At 43.4% G+C, this 16,769-nt stretch overlaps 1 protein-coding gene across 2 annotated transcripts in view; it reads left to right on the top strand.

The window, feature by feature from the left end:
• Window positions 1–16,769, top strand: part of LOC135919186 (prolactin-releasing peptide receptor-like) — a 170,465-nt gene that overhangs the window by 126,742 nt on the left and 26,954 nt on the right. The gene's annotated exons all lie outside the window — the stretch shown is intronic.

Raw genomic sequence — 16,769 nt, forward strand, 5'->3', positions numbered from 1 at the left:
GCGCTCGTCCTTGTGTTTCTTCTATTCTTCGTCCCTGTTTGTTTGCGCACAAAATGTTTTATCCAATAAATATTTACTACATCTAATGGATATCCATATTAACCACATTTACGTCCATAGGACATCCATTGTACTATTTTTGGTTGTTTCTTTTATTCGTCATACATGCATGCATGCACTAGGCCTCTTCAATTTGTTGTCCCAGACTGCCCCAGACTGCTCGACAAGCTACTACAGCCAGTGATTATTGGTGTAAGCAGCTTCTCAGACAGTCCTACACTGTTTGGGACAACAAAACAAAGTGCCACTGTTACTAATCGAAGAAAAACTCCGTTGTCACCACCAGCATTTTTATTATGAAACTTCTTATTGGTATCAACCGTTTGACAAGTACGTAATAATGTACACAATATTTGCAGTGAAATACAATGGCAGACTGCAGCTGTCTCATGAAAATAAAGTGAACAGTAAAAATACAACGTAATGCCATCTCTTGGTTTCTGAAACGCACAATGAGCACTTAAGGCAGGAACCAATACAAAAATAACAGATATGCATAACCTATGGGTCACTCACCTACGGGGCAGAGACCTGGAGGCTTACGAAAAGGGTTCTACTTAAATTGAGGACAACGCAACGAGCTATGGAAAGAAGAATGACGAGTGTAACGTTAAGGGAAAAGAGCAGATCGGGTGAGGGAACAAACGGGAGTTAATGACATCTTAGTTGAAATCAAGAAAAGAAATGGGCATGGGCAGGACATGTAATGAGGAGGGAAGATAACCGATGGTCATTAAGGGTTATGGACTGGATTCCAAGGGAAGGGAAGCGTAGCAGGGGGCGGCAGAAAGTTAGGTGGGCGGATGAGAGGAAGAGGTTTGCAGGGACGACATGGCCACAATTAGTACATGACCGGGGTAGTTGGGGAAGTATGGGAGAGGCCTTTGCCCTGCAGTGGGCGTAACCAGGCTGCTCCTGATGATGATGATGCATAACAGCTAAGCATAAACATACTAAAGGATAAATAAAATGAGACATTCAAAGCAGCGCTTGCAAAGGAACACTTTTCACAGTGCAGTGTTAGTTACATTCTCACTCGTAAAATAAAACACAAATGGCACATTATCAGACTTAATTCCCATGAACAAAAACAAAATTCACATATGGAAGCATCAAAACACTATTTGACTGGTGTTGTGTATTCAGCAAAAGGAAAATAGAAACAACGTAGTGAAACAAAGGAGAGCAACAGCTGAAGGCTCAAAAGAGCAATATATCGTATAAGAAAAACAACTTGAAAACCACCAATACGTTAGTACAATGATAAAATCTGTAATAGAAGCAGGCAACCCCCTGCAGCAAAAGGGTGCCAAATTAGCTTCTCCACAGAGGAGAAAAATTCGGATCACAGCTGCTGCATAAAAAAAAAAACAGTTTTAACATATTGTTCTCACTCGACGAGGAAGTAATTTTCCTCGAATAAGTAAGCATGCAGTACAAGTGCAAAAATGGTATGCTCTATAAATTACTCGAGTAGAATAACTATATCATATTTCCATGCGGGAAGTGGTAAGGGAATACATCTACTTAGGGCGGGTAGTGACCGCGGATCCGGATCATGAGACTCAAATAATCAGAAGAATAAGAATGGGCTGGGGTGAGTTTGGCAGGCATTCTCAGATCGGGATCAGCAGGTTGCCATTATCCCTTAAGAGAAAAGTGTGTAACAGCTGTGTCTTGCCAGTACTCACGTACGGGGCAGAAACCTGGAGGCTTACGAAAAGGGTTCTACTTGAATTGAGGACGACGCAACGAGCTATGGAGAGAAGAATGATGGGTGTAACGTTAAGGGATAAGAAAAGAGCAGATTGCGTGAGGGAAAAAACGCGAGTCAATGACATCTTAGTTGAAATCAAGAAAGAGAAATGGGCATGGGCAGGACATGTAATGAAGAGGGAAGGTAACCGATGGTCATTAAGGGTTACGGACTGGATTCCAAGTGAGGGAAAGCGTAGCAGGGGGCGGCAGAAAGTTAGGTGGGCGGATGAGATTAAGAAGTTTGCAGGGACAACATGGCTAGAATTAGCACATGACCGGGGTAGTTGGAGAAGTATAGGAGAGGCCTTTGCCCAGCAGTGGGCGTAACCAGGCTGATGATGATGATGATTTCCATGCGAGTGAGACTACAGGCAATTCGCGCGTAGATTTATTGATAATAAGGAATGTCAATGTAGTTGTAGCTAGAGTTAGTGGTTACCTGGTACCACAGCACACTTGGCATGCACTCGTCAACCAAATGCAGTGGTACCAGGCCACACCATGCTGCTGAGAGTGCTGAGGCACTTGTAGCAGTATCAAATGAGCCCCTTCCTTTTAAACTGTCGATCTTCTTTCCGTACACTCAGCCTGACATTACGTAACAGGATTCTATATTTGTCACATTTCTGAAAACATACAGCACTACTTAAAATTCAGTGAGGTGCCACGAAATGCCAAAGCATTAATTCAGCTGATGATGGAAACGAGCTGCTATATCTACATGTCTGCAGCGTTATCTGGTTGGTGTTCATACACTGGGTTCAACATAGCAGGAGCGGTTAATTGCATTGGCCCTCGCAGTAGTACTACCAAGGAAACATGTTGCAGTGAGTGCTCATCTTAAGGTTGCCGCTTCAATGGAATATTATTTTTGGACGTTGAAGATACTGACGTTTAGCCTTGGAGTAATTACCGTGACTACAAGTTATACCGCTACCAGTTTCAAAAGAGGAAGAAAATTTGCCAGTACTCCTAAAAGCACACGGTACGATGCTATGTGGGGCTGGAGGGCGAACTGTATTTGGAAGATCACTCTCTTGCTGGCTGGCTTGAGCCTCCGAAATCTGAAAAAAGAGGACAGAATTTTTACAACTATGCAAGCACATCGCTTATTACTTACCCCGCATTTCAATATTCACCCTTACTTGAACGCCATGCTTGACTGTCACTATAACGACAAGTGCGAACGTGCTCAAGACACTCACCATCTCCTTGGGCGCGTTCACGTCGGGCTTTATCTCTACCAAATCAAGCATGGGCTTCAAGTTAAGGCGGCACATTTCTAATGCGTGGGTAAGACATACAAGGTAGCTTAAGACGCCTAAAGTAACCAGTTTTCAGCTCCTCTAAATTCAGTGATTAGGTTAAAATCTTGGAGTATAAATCCACACCTATAGCATCTTTATCATGGAGGCATAGCTAAGGCATCCGCCTAAATAGCACCACTGACAATAACGTTGCCATTGCAAGCAGCAGATCACAGCAAAGCTTTAGATAATGTGCAAAAAGATCGATTGTTCAAGAACACGTGAAAGTATATGGCTTGTGCCTACAAATGATACAAGCACGTAATACTGGGCGCTATACACAGGAGCTATCTCAACGTACAGAGGAGCAACAGAGCGCGCAAACTATCACGTAGTTTTACAGACAGCCCCTATTACAAAAGACCTCCAAAGCAATACATGAACGGTGAATACCTCACGACATCGAGCACCACTATCGAAAACATGTGCCAGAACCACTGAAACCATCATGCCGTTGTGCACAAAACTTGCGGACCGCGAGAAGCACGTACAGTACAAGAAAGACCAGGACGAGTATGAGAAGATGAACTGAAACACGGGACAAAGGGAGACAAACAACAACGTCGCTTCTCTATCGCCATTCGTTTTGGGTTGCAGTTTATCTATTCAAATGAGTCTTAGCTATGCACCAATTGGCTCCGTTTAATGCTTGTCCGAGAAGAAACACCAGCGACATGCCTTGAAGGGTACTGCCAAAACCGCTGGGCGTTTGCGTTGTGCATCAGCTCTTCCGGCCCATGCTAAGCACTCATTACCGGCATAAAAGAGAAGATAGTACAAAAACAAACCATCGACATATTTTGAAAACCACGTGCCTGCTGAGGACCGGACACCGCTGCAGACATGGCGAGAATAAGAAGTGAAGTGCCGCAGCATCAGCACCGCAACCTATTAGGGGTTCGTTGTGAGAACGGTAAAGTTGGCGCTATCTTCTGCAGCCCTTCAGGGAGCACAGCATAGAGAACCACGTCTCAGCCATAGATAACGCTCATCGCCAGCATTGGAACACAAGCTCACACATGCCCGCATATGCTTGCTTGCGGCGCCATTGCAATGACTGCGCTTATGGCGACGTATGACAGGCACGCGACTGTGACAATAATTGATGATTGGACAATAATGCTGCGTAAAATCTCTCTAAATCATTTAACTTTTCTAACCTCCTTAAACACCATTTTTCATTCAGTGCGAAATTTGTGGCGTGCTTCCGGCTCCTTGTTTCGACGCACATGGCCTACGAGATGGAGTGTCAAGTGTAGCAGGCCACGCAATCACTTCCACACGGGAAGTTTGCCATAGTTTAAAAAAAGTTTGCTGGTGCTCAACAAAAGTAGAGTGCCTTGATATATTTTTCATGCAGTTTTTTCTACTATATATGTCAGTTCATTCCCAAGCATACTGTACCTTGTTTCTTCAATTACTTTTCCAAAGTCGGAAATAAAGAAGTCAATAATTTCAAAAAAGGGACGTCTATGGACATCCATTAGATGATCACTGATGACACCGCGCGATCGTCGCACCAAGCTACAGGCTTCAACTGCGCAGCGTCGTCCATGCCAAAATCACAGAAGCGCGCGCGTAGACAATGCGAAAGCTTTGGGGGCGCTACAATGCACATCTAAAGTACAAACTTTATGGACGTTCCATGGACATCCAAAATTTCGTCTGCTGTACGTATTATGAACGAACTGAATGGATGTTCATTGGACATCCAAAACTTTTATGCCTCTGTACGTCCCTTAGATGTATCTGCATGCAAAGGATGTCCGTAGGACATCCCATTTTTTGCTGGATGTTTGAATCAATCTGGTACATCTATTGGATGTTTCTGGCTATCTGGGCGTTCCCTGCTATATTGAAACTAAATTTTAAACTGCTTGCCTTCGAAAAAACAGCGTGAATAAAAATCTAAAGTGGACTGGCCATAAGGAACATGCTCACGGCGCCATACTAGTGATGACAACATCACAAAATGATAGGTGTGGTCAGGTTGACGTTACAGGTTGCAAGGATTGACTGACGGGCTAGTTGGGTCATTACCACAGAAATAACAGCGCTTGAACTTGTTAGTGCAGTGTGTGTGGGGTTCCGTTTTTGTGTCCCGTCTTGAAGCGCTGTTCTGTGACTTTAGGCATGTTCTTTTTCTGCGTCAGTTACGCTTTACAAGAGCGTCTAATTGCAATTTTTTTGTTCGCATAGCTCTTACAGAAGCATGCTTCATCAAAATTTCTTCGCTCGGCTAGATAATCTCGAGGACGAGCTCCAAACTACTCATTTTCTGTAGCCACTCAAGATCAATCATTACAAAATTAATTAACGTAACTTCATTAATTACGCACACAACTTCTCAACTTACTCCGCATCTGGAGGTTGCCAATCTGAACACTCGAGTGATAAAATGATGCCACCAATATTTGTAGTAGTGGTTTATTGGTTTGTTTGATGCACTTAATATCAGCCGGCATATGGTTGGTGCAGTAGGCTTCTTATAAAGCAAGTGTAAAAGCTTGGACAGGTTTTGTTAGCGCAAATCAAGTTGATGAACTCAAACGCATCTGCTCAACTGTGCACTTGCGCCTTTACAACCGATTCTGCTACATTATACAAGAAGCACCTCAGCACTACGGTACATCACACAAGGTGAGCGGAACATTGTGCGCGCTCCCGATTAGATTTCTGAGAGTTGATGGCATCAGGCCCGGTGTCCTGGCATCATCAGGAATAAAAACAGCTGCCTGGGGAGAAAGCATTGAATACATTTTCAGTACATTGGAACATACGGATCAGCGCGGACATGTACGTTAGAACGAAAAGTACTGAAATATTAAGATGAGGGTTTTGCTGCATATATTTTGGCTGTCTAAAGTTAAGATCTAAAGCGGAAAATACCGTGATTTTGTGACATTTAAAGCTGACATATCTACAGTCACGTGGAATATGAGCTCCGACACTAGTGCCCGTGGTGGAACTGGCCCCTCGACTACAGAGCTACATTGAACCACGAAATGCTGGTTTGATAAATATCAGTAATCGGAAAGTGTTTAGCGTTTGAATATTTGGAATGTCGGCGCCGCTGTGCAGTCTTGTGGGCCGTTTTTACCTCGAGCACTATGTTGCAGCTAATATTTGAAGCAACTGTACACTATATTTGTCTTTTTTGGGGGGCTCTATTCTGGACATTCCACCATTTTCTTCAATGCGTGACGTTCTTTCTTCAATTTCTTCACCATTTTCTTCAATGGCAAACTTGACGTTTTGCCTAAGAAGCTAAAATGAAGGCACGGAACCTCGGTAAAGCAAAACAGTTTTCCTCTGCAGTAAAAACAAAGCAGCTAGCTGAACGCGTAAGATTGACTCCGTCAAAAAGGCTTCCGTCGTCTGCTGCGTACAAGGCGCCGCCTGCTTCGTTGGATGGGACCCTGGAATCGGTCATCGTACAGTGGCGCCGCTCGTTTCCTGCCCTTGGGACAGCGTGTACCAGCGGTGACGAGCGCACATTCGGGGCCGCACCTGGCGCAGGCCGGACGTCGCCGCCCGAGGGCGCTGCCGTCTCTTGTGCGCCCCGCGTGCACCTTGCGTGGATTTCTTTATATGAATTAAGAAATTTGTCGTTGTAGTAGCCTCTACTGATGTGAACAGTCATTAATCTTGATTGCAATACGAACACAACAGTGAAAAGCGCGAAACGTTGCAGAATTAAGGCTTGTAATGTACAACCAATATGAATACAAATAAACGCGTTCTTTTAAAGAACGATGACCCAGAACACAGATTCCAACACCACCCGAGAGTGATGCAAATACTATGAGCACGCGTTATGAACAAAAGATTGTCATGGCGCCATGCGTGTCGAGAATAGAGCCTTGGTTGAGCTTTCTATGGCGCTTCACCACTCTTCCAAAGTTATCGCTCGGCTCAAGCCGCGCCTGCGTGCATTTCAAATATGTTGCCACGGATTCAGTAGCGAAAGAGCGTTATGTAACCAGTTTGCGCGCGTGAAGTGAATGCTGGCGTACATTCTCAATCACATTTGAGCGCCCGAGTTTGCACTGCAATCTACGAGCATTCCAATCTGATAAACCGATGCTTTGATCCGTAGATCAGTTTCAGAGGAAGCGCTACTTTGCGCGCAGCCATCGTTGTGTTTTGAGTGTTTTTTTTTTCAGCGCAAGCTCGCTTAGATTCGTGACTAACTCTTTTGGAACTGCCTTGTTCACATCACTACAACGGGACAGTATAGACGTGCTACATTTTTACTGAGTGAATACTGGGAAATGGACAAGGACTTTTCTTGCGTGTTTAACGCAACAATTTATTATTCATGCTTTTTAGTTTAGGAGGTTGTAAAAGACAGCCAGCTTATATTAACAGGAGGTCTTAAGAATAAAGAAAACTTAAATGCTTATTAGTCAGCTTTCACATCGTCGCAAGGAAGGAAATGTCAATGAAAAATAACGTTCTGATAATTAGAAGCCTCAGAACGTTTCATCTGAGTTCCCCCTTTGCAAGCTGATGCCCACCCTTGACCCAATCATAGAACAAAGGGCCACCCCGAATGTTTCATTTGAGGAAGGCGTGTTTCCCTCCGGGCCTAGATTCCGGTTCACAATTACGCACAAGACGGAAGTGCTGCTTGAAGAGCGTCGTCAGTCCAAACCCACGAGCTACCATAACTCACCTCGCCTACATCTCTGTCATTTAGGCTTAGAGAAGAAATTTATATCTTTTAAATCGACGCATCATGAATCCGAAAAGAGCTGCGTGCGACCAGCTAGGTTTCCTTCATTTCCTACTTCGTCCTAGCGGCTGATAGTAGCTCACGGAGCAGAACGCTGAGTGTTGAAACGGCAAGCACGTACCCAGTATTTTTTTGCGGGGGTGGGGGGCAACCCAAGGTAACTTCTGTATGGAAATGAGGGGGTTACATTCACTAGTACAAAAGTGAATAATGCCTACCACTCGCTATAAAGACGCGCAAAGCTGCAAAAAGGAAATGAAAAATTTCGAGGAAGCTTAAGCTTCGCCTTTAAGAGTGGAACGCGATAGCATTCAAAGATTGCTTTTCATGCTTAAGTTAATTACCGGGAAACGCTGGCGGCGAACGCTATTCACGAAGGCAAGCTTTCTGGCAGGAACGCGGCCTCTTGCGTGGGTCGATCTCTTGCTATTGATTCCCACTTTTGATATTTCAGTCTGAGTAGAGCTAACATAAAGGACATGCGCTGTCGGTGTTTTTCTTCCATTACGTTTGTTTGTGGGCTGCCATTTTCTTAATTCCGAGGAATAACTTTGCAAAGAATGAAAGACAAGGTATGAGCAGCTTTGGTGGTAGATGAGTCGTTGAGTATACCTGGTCCGGAACATGATTCGCCATCAGCGCTGGATCTATCGCAACACGGGGCCGAGCACCTCACATGTACGCCTGTGAGGTACACCGCTACTTCACTTGGCAAACAAGAAACCACATCAAATGGGCTCGCGGATGATACAAGTGCGAGAAGAACACTGCTAAGAACAAGTAAACAAGCGAAAGTGTAAAATAAAGATTTCTAGTAGCGTTTTTGAAATGAGATCTGGAAGAATTATAGAGAAATATATATATATATATATATATATATATATATATATATATATATATATATATATATATATATATATATATATATATATATATATATATGCGCAAGAATCACAGTTCTTTTCGATCCCTCGTTTACTGCTAAGTGCCAAAAGTGACGCGTATTGCTATTTGGGAAGTTGCGTAACAATGCGTGGCTGCTGGTCCCGTACAACCGCGTAGTGCGCAGGACGCTGCGGTTCTAGACGTACTGCGCCCACCGCGGAAGGTTAGAAAAACATTTACATAAGCACTCCAGAGAAGTGGCTAGGTCAGGCTTCTCAACTGCTAAATGTGTAAGCGTCATTCAAGGCACACGGAATTATTCTCCACTTCCGGCGGCGTTTTCTCTCCTTCCTTTTTAAAGAAAATATATTGGTCCATAAATCTGTTTCAAGAACAACTGTTAAATTTGTGAATTTTCGCTTTTCATTTCTGTTTGGCTGTTGCCTCTGTTCACTCCCTTAGTAGATAGGTTGAATTCTCAACTCCTTGCGACTATTATTTCCAGTTGCCAATTTTGCACAAAAAGTGCTGTACAATTAGGGAAAAACCAGACGAGGTAACGGGCGACAGTCATATTTATTATGTGTTTTACGGTTATTGTAGTGTTTGGGGAAAGGCGCTGTTTCGCATTATTTTAGTTTCCACATTATCTAACCCATATCGCGGGTATAGATATTTCCGAGGCTCTCCTAGCGTCGCGATGAGCGGTCACTCGAGGAAATAATGAAGCAAAAGGAAAAGTTAAAGGCAACTGGCGTTTTCACGAGCATACAGAGCAGCTGACCACGAACCGAATCTCTTTCCTGGTTTCTGGATGAGTCTAAACAAAGAAAGTTGAACTAACGAAGCAACAGCGATGCGCGTGACCGTTGAAAAGACGGTGACAGCTGAATGCATGTCGAGTTAATCGCTTGGGCGCCGAATCGATGAGGAAACTGGCCTTCACACCCCAGGAGATGCCGATAAATATACCACCATCCAAAAGGAGTGAAAAAGGCAGCAAAATGTTGACCGCCGAATAGCTGTCAACTACTAAGATTGATTTGGCGGCGCTTTAGGAATGTGTGTCAGTGGTGGTGGCGTGGGTGGGGAGGGGGATATGCCGCCTAAATTCGGGGGGGGGGTAGCAGCAGCCCGCCCCCCCCCCCGAATTTAGGGAAGTGGTAGAGAAGGTGCTCTCTACTGTATCGTCACCCACGAAAATTGCACGCCACGCTGCTGGCCATTGCTAGAAAATTGTATGTGCGACGCCCAGCAATTTGCAACACAGCAACATTGTTTTGCGATGGGAGAGTCCAAGTGAAAGACAGGGTGACACATTATTTTCTGCGACAATTTAGGAAGGACTGCATGAATGACTTCATTTATTGAGAAAAAGGAGGACCATACCGTGCCGCACTGGCGACTGCTGACTCGGCGCCGTCGTCGCACGCGCCGCGGCCCGTGCATCCTCGCGAAAGCAGGCTCACCACGCTGGATGTGCGCGTGTACTGTACGCCATCTCTTTTTAAAGCCCCGAAAGACGAAGAACGACGACTTCTTTCGGAGCCGGCTTGACAAGGCGCTTGACACCAATGGCGCGCGAGTTGCACCTTGAACCGCCTTTATTGCATGAGACTACGTGCATACCATTAACGGCTTTGCAGGTCGAATGCCAAGGGTAAGGCAACGCTTGCCCCTAATGCAGTTGCGACGATTTTGACCAACGTGCATGCATATTAAACACGAAAAAATCCGCAAAGCGGCGTTAATTTCATTAATTGTCATTGATTGCCTTAGCTATTACAATATTGCCAAGAGCGTCATTGGATCAAACGTTCAAGAGTAATTTGTAAGCTCGCTTGCGACAAGACCAGACTGCCAGTTCGTACAAGCAGCTGCAGTTGATTGACCTGCTGCTTGATGATGGAGATCTCGAAGGCGCCGAAGGTGCGCTTGATGGCAGCTCTCGGACTGTACTGTACCACCCATACATTACTGTGCACTGTAGTGACTCAAGTATTACTTATGTGGCAGGCTTTTTCGCAAGGAAGTGTGTACTGAAAACAAAGCGTAGTGCACGCATGAACTAGCTTGGGCTGCCTGCTTCAGATGGAAAGCGCTTAAATGCTGCCGCTTTCGTGAAATCTTGCGACTTCGCTGGTCTTGTCTGCCCTTCCCTGATGCTTTCCGTGTTTATCAGAAAACTTGAAGACATTTTCACTGGCTACATTAGCAAGAGTTAGCTAAATCGAGACAGCATTGTGGATGTGTTGGCAGTCATCAACAACAGCATCATTGGCGGTGTTGGTTGCGGTAAATATTGCAGGTTATTAACCACGAAGTTGATTGGTTTTTACGCCGTCACACGAATGCATTTCTGCACCAAGGCTCTGAGTAACGAAGCGCGCGGCAGCATTATAAATGGCTGCGGTGCCATGAATGTATGCTGCCATTCTTGTGGCTATTCTAACGCACTGTGTTAATTTTTGAATTGATGTGCGAATAAGAAACTGCTTTTGATCAATGTGAATAAATAAGATGTGATTTTCTGACCACGTGTGATGACCGCATGCTGGGAGAAATTGGAAGCAAGGTGTGTACAGTAAAGTGTTGTATTTCTTCAATGCCACCCGCAAACTCGTGGTAGAGTGGGCTCCCAAAACATTCGAGTAGTGTATTGGCAAAAGTAATTATGTATTCAAAAGTAGTCTATGCATGTTGTCGCGTGCGCGACAAGTTGTCATATCTGGGTAGCAGTGACAGCAAAGCAGCCGCGGGTAAAAGCTGGCACAGAAAGAGTGATCATGAAATCGCTGCCTACTCAGTATACATGGAAGTGAGCTGCAGTTTTTAACATGTGCACATGTATATTTAAAGCAAAACTAAGATTTTTTTGATCGCATAGTGTTCTACATGTCAGCCCGGCCAGTTGCGTGCACGGAACTGCTGAAATAACGGATGTGTGCACGTATTCAGTCATTTTGCGCAGGAGGGAAAAACTAGCTGTCAGGAAATACGATGTCCGATGGGTGCACGGCCACGACCACCCGGACACGTGGCGCAGACAGCGGCGACCATTTGCACTGAAGTGATCAGCCAAGCTGCTTTGAATACACTTCAGGCGAGTTAACGAGCGCTGTCCTTGCGAACAGCTGAACAACGATACCTGCAGTATAGTGAACTCGCTAAACTCTTTTTGTTCCTAGCTTCGTGCTTCGTACTGCACGGGAGACGTTTCTTCGTTTTGTGCGCGTATATGGACGTTCCTTTGTTTCCTTCCACCTAGGAATAGTGAGCGTACACTGCGCAGCGGCCCAACTCGCGTGTGGAAAAGCCTTGCGAGGGCGCTGCGAGCGAACTGGAGACGCGCTTCAACGCCATTTCGCCGCCCTGAGACCGGTTGAGCGCCCTCATCAGAATGCTTTATTTCCACTGCAAATTTTCATTAACAGAGTTTCGCCTCGTGTACGTATGTCAGGCATGTGTTATGAAACACGACGTCTTCAATTTTGCTGTCGTTGTCGAGTGCGTCGTCTGCTAGCGAGTGCGCGTTCATTGCACGGTTTTTCTTGCAAAAAGTCTGTGCAGTAAAAATTTTTATGGTTTTACTTGCATTGGTGCGCCCACGACTCGTGTCGGCCGGCACCAATTGTAGGTGAACTGCTGTTTTTAACATTGTTTTCTAAATGTAACACGTAATTTTTGCACACAGGCCGCCTATTTGCAACATGAAGCTACGTAAGGAAACGTTACTGATATCGTGTAATTTGACGCGCGTTTCTTGTTGGTGGAATATTGATCAGGGACAATGATGAAAGAAAACACTATTATAGTGAAATAAACTAGGTTCATTAATTGCGCGGCGTGAAGAGATGCAAATGGCCAATCCACCTCTAGGCAAATCGAAGGGTAGATAGACATGTATCTCCGCGACATATATGCAAGAGAAAAATTCTAAAATATTCTGAATGCACTGGTTGAAAAAGTGGGAACTCCTGTCCGAAATAAGCGTGTTTTTTTAAAAGCTGCACCAGCCCCAGGTGAACCAATATATACTTTCCAAGAAAAGGAATTAAGGCAATCATTGGACCTTAATATGAAGAACAGTGTTAGGGACAAGGTATTGCCTATGTGCTCAGACTCAGTCAGGGAGGCCGGGAAGTCTTTACCAAAACAATCTTTGTGGCTTGTCTTGCGATCTCCTTCAACGTGCCGGCAGGCGAAATGACGTGGCATTTACGGTTCAGATCGTATTCGACTTCAGAATTCACTATTGAAAATTATTGCATAGCCATTTTCATTCGAATGGCGGCACTTTTGAAGCGGCGAGGGGCCGGTGAAATGCCGAATGATTGTGGCGGCCGGGAAGGCGTGGTTTCCGAGAGAATTCCCGCACGGGTCCCAATTGGTTCAGGTGAACAGGTTCCTCGCTTTCATTCAACACAATGGGAATGCCTGCAAATCTGCCAACTTGATTCAGGCAAGGAAAACATTTTGTTGAGTCTCACCATGTCTGCAACACATTGGAGACACACGGTTTACGCTTGCGTGTCGTATTTTGGTCCTTACAGGTTAGAAATCGCATCAGTACCTACTTTTTGTTACTTATGTAAATATTGCTGTTGCAACTGCCATATCTTCACTTGTTGTTCTTGTTTCTGTCACCCTATTCTCTTATTCCAAGCATGACAGCTGATTCTGAAATGTTAAAAATGTTGAAAGAAATGACGCAGGAAATTCGTGACATGCTCGCTTCTCTGGAACGAGAATTTAAAAAGGAAAACACAGACGTAAAAGCTAGCATGGAACTGATTAGCCGATGTTTCGAAGAAATGAAAGTTAGCATGATAGCCATCCAAAAGAAAAACGCAGATATTAAGGTTCAGAATGCTTGTCTTGTGCCTGAGTGTGCACTCCTTAAAGAGCAGGTGAAAGTGAATGAACTAAGAATGGTACAACTGGAACAATACTCAAGAAACAAAAACCTAGAAATCAAAGGTATTCCAGTTTCGCAAGATGAAAATCTCCCGACAATTTTGCAAAAACATTGGCCATGCTGTCGGCGAATCAATTACACAGGACGATGTTGAGGTATGCCACAGGATTCCAACAAAAGGCTCATCGCAGCCAAACATTCTTGTACTGTTTTACAGCAGATCGAAACGCGATGCAGTTTTGGAAAAGGCTAGAAAGAAAAGATTGTCAACGGCTGATATTGGTTTCGCACAGTCTGCCCCAGTATATATAAACGAGCATTTATGTTTCGAATTAAAGAAGCTGCTGGGCATGACAATCACGAAAAAGAAAGAAAAAAATTGGCGTTTTGCATGGACAATAGACGGGAAAGTTTTCGCAAGAAAAACTGAGTCTTCCCGAGCAATGTGTATAGCTTGCATCTCGGATCTTGATAAGATCGACTAGTAAAAGGATGTTTTCTTTCGACGACGCCATACCTACAAACACCTCTTCTCCTATTCTCTCGCCTCGCGAAGTAGGTAACTTTTATGCAAAAAACAAGAATTCATTATCTTTCATTCACATTAACGCACAATCAGCCAGAAATAAGGAAGACCAAATTATTGCTCTTACTGCCTCGTTTGGTTTCACCCCAGATGTGCTCATGATAAGTGAAACCCGCTATAAAAATGAAATAGATGTGCTTAGGTTGCCCGGTTATAAATCATTCTTTGTAAATCGACCCTCTCTAAGAGGAGGAGGTGTTATGTTGATGGTAAAAAACACTTTGCAGTGCGAACTGATTAAGTCGTTTTCCTTTGTTACTGTAGATTATGAAGTGCTTTCAATTAAATGCAATGATAATGTAAATTGTGTTGTATACAGACCTCCAGGTACAAACATATCAAGCTTTCTGTCCTTTATATATGAGTACCTAAGCTGGATTACCGATAAAGGTTTCAAGCTCATCATGGCAGGTGATATAAACATTGACTTGTTGAAGACTTCTAAACCACGTGATGAATTTTGTAGGACACCTGAACCTAATGGTTTCGCAAATGTAGTAAACTCTTCCACTCATATTTCAGCTCACTCAAGTACGCTAATAGACGTCTTCATAACGAACATTAAAGATACAAATCTCTCATCCGGTGTTGTAGGCACTCACATCAGCGATCACCTCCCAATTTTTTTGTTTTTTAAACACAATCCATCTAGTGGAACCACGAACGACATTACTTTGACTGTACGGGACAATAATGCACGTAGTTCAAACAATTTTCGCAATGAAATATTGCTCGTTGACTGGTCACCTCTGCTGCTGATTACAGACCCCGAGACAGCTTACGAGTATTTTTATGAAAAGTTTAAATCTGCTTACGAGAAATGTTTCAGGTACAAGGTATTGAAACCTACGCGTAAGTGTAGAAAGCCATGGGTTACGAAACAGTGTTTAAAAGAAATACGCACAAAAAATATCTTATTTCATAACTTTATTTCAACGCGGTCGGAAGAAACCTTGCGTCAATTTAGGGTTCAGACGAATAAAGTAAACAGTCTGCTGCGTCGCGAGAAAAGGATGTACTTACAAAATTTATTTAATGTTGACGTTACGAAAAAGACAGATATTGTTTGGAAGCGTATTAGCACAGTTTTTGGACGAAGCAGTTGTAATGAGACTGTTACAGAAATTACAATTATTGGCAATGCAATATCAGAAAAGGAACTAGCCGAATCTTTCAACACGTATTTCACCAATTTATCGAAGAGTTCTCACGATCCAAATTGTTCTGAATATCTAACTACGAGGACCAGCCAATCTGCATTTTTGACTCCTACGACAGATAGGGAAATAATCGACACTTTCTTATCTATCAGAAATAGTAAATGTTGCGATGCCGATGGTTTTGAAATTGGGCCTACTAAGTTCGTACCAGAAGCAATCACTCCGGCGTTGACACACATTTATAACCTTGCTTTATCTGATGGTACATTTCCAAAACGACTCCAAGTTGCTAAAGTTATAGTGTTACACAAGGGCGGCGATAAAAACGATTTAACTATGGACCAATATCCGTCTTGCCAATTTTTTCAAAACCTCTGGAAAAATTAATTCCCAGTCACATTACATCCTTCACAACTAAGCATAAATTAATAACAAACATGCAATTTGCATTTACGAGTGGTCAATCTACTGAAACTGCCCTTCCAACACAAAAGGAAATTATACTAGATTATTTCGAACGACAGCTATGTACATTGGGTATTTTTGTCGACTACTCAAAGGCGTTCGACTGCATTAATCATGCTACCCTACTAAAAATTTTAATTATTATGGTTTCCGAGGCGTTTTTTTGAAGTTAATAAAATCATATCTCCTACACCGCATGCAACACGTAGTTATAAACAGTTACGTGTCCGATTTGAAACCATTTATCGCAGGAGTACCACAGGGCAGCATTTTGGGCCCCTTGTTTTTTTGTATCTATATTAATGATCTAGTGACTATTGACAAAGACGTAAAATTTATTGCATATGCGGACGACATTACAATTCTTGTAACCGAAAAAAATGCTGAAGATCTCATAATTAAAGCCAGCGAGGTGCTGTCAAAATTATCATCTTGAAGTATCGCGAACTCGCTAACAATAAATGTTAATAAAAAAAAGGCTGTGCTTTTTAGGCCGAGAAATCGAAATATTGACACTAGTACCGTTTTACAGCTTAACAACTCCATTTTGCCTATTGTTCCTTCTAATAAGTGTCTAGGAGTTATATTTGATCAACATTTGTCGTGGAATGCCCACGTGGAAATGGTAATTGGTAAGCTCTCTCGAGTGACTGGAATACTATGCAAGTTGCGTTTTTTTCTTCCAGAAAGTATTAAAATTATTTTGTACAAATCACTGTTATTACCACATATAAACTATTGCCATCTTGTCTGGGGCACTACAACGCTGTCTAATATAAATGTACTGCATAGAATACAGAAAAAGGCTGTACGTTGTATACTCAACGTCCCTTACTTAACACATACTAGTCCTCTACTTAAAAAGCTCAATTTGCTGTCAATGCCTAACATT

Source organism: Dermacentor albipictus, chromosome 1, assembly GCF_038994185.2.
Source record: "Dermacentor albipictus isolate Rhodes 1998 colony chromosome 1, USDA_Dalb.pri_finalv2, whole genome shotgun sequence".
Taxonomy (NCBI): Eukaryota; Metazoa; Arthropoda; class Arachnida; order Ixodida; family Ixodidae; genus Dermacentor; species Dermacentor albipictus.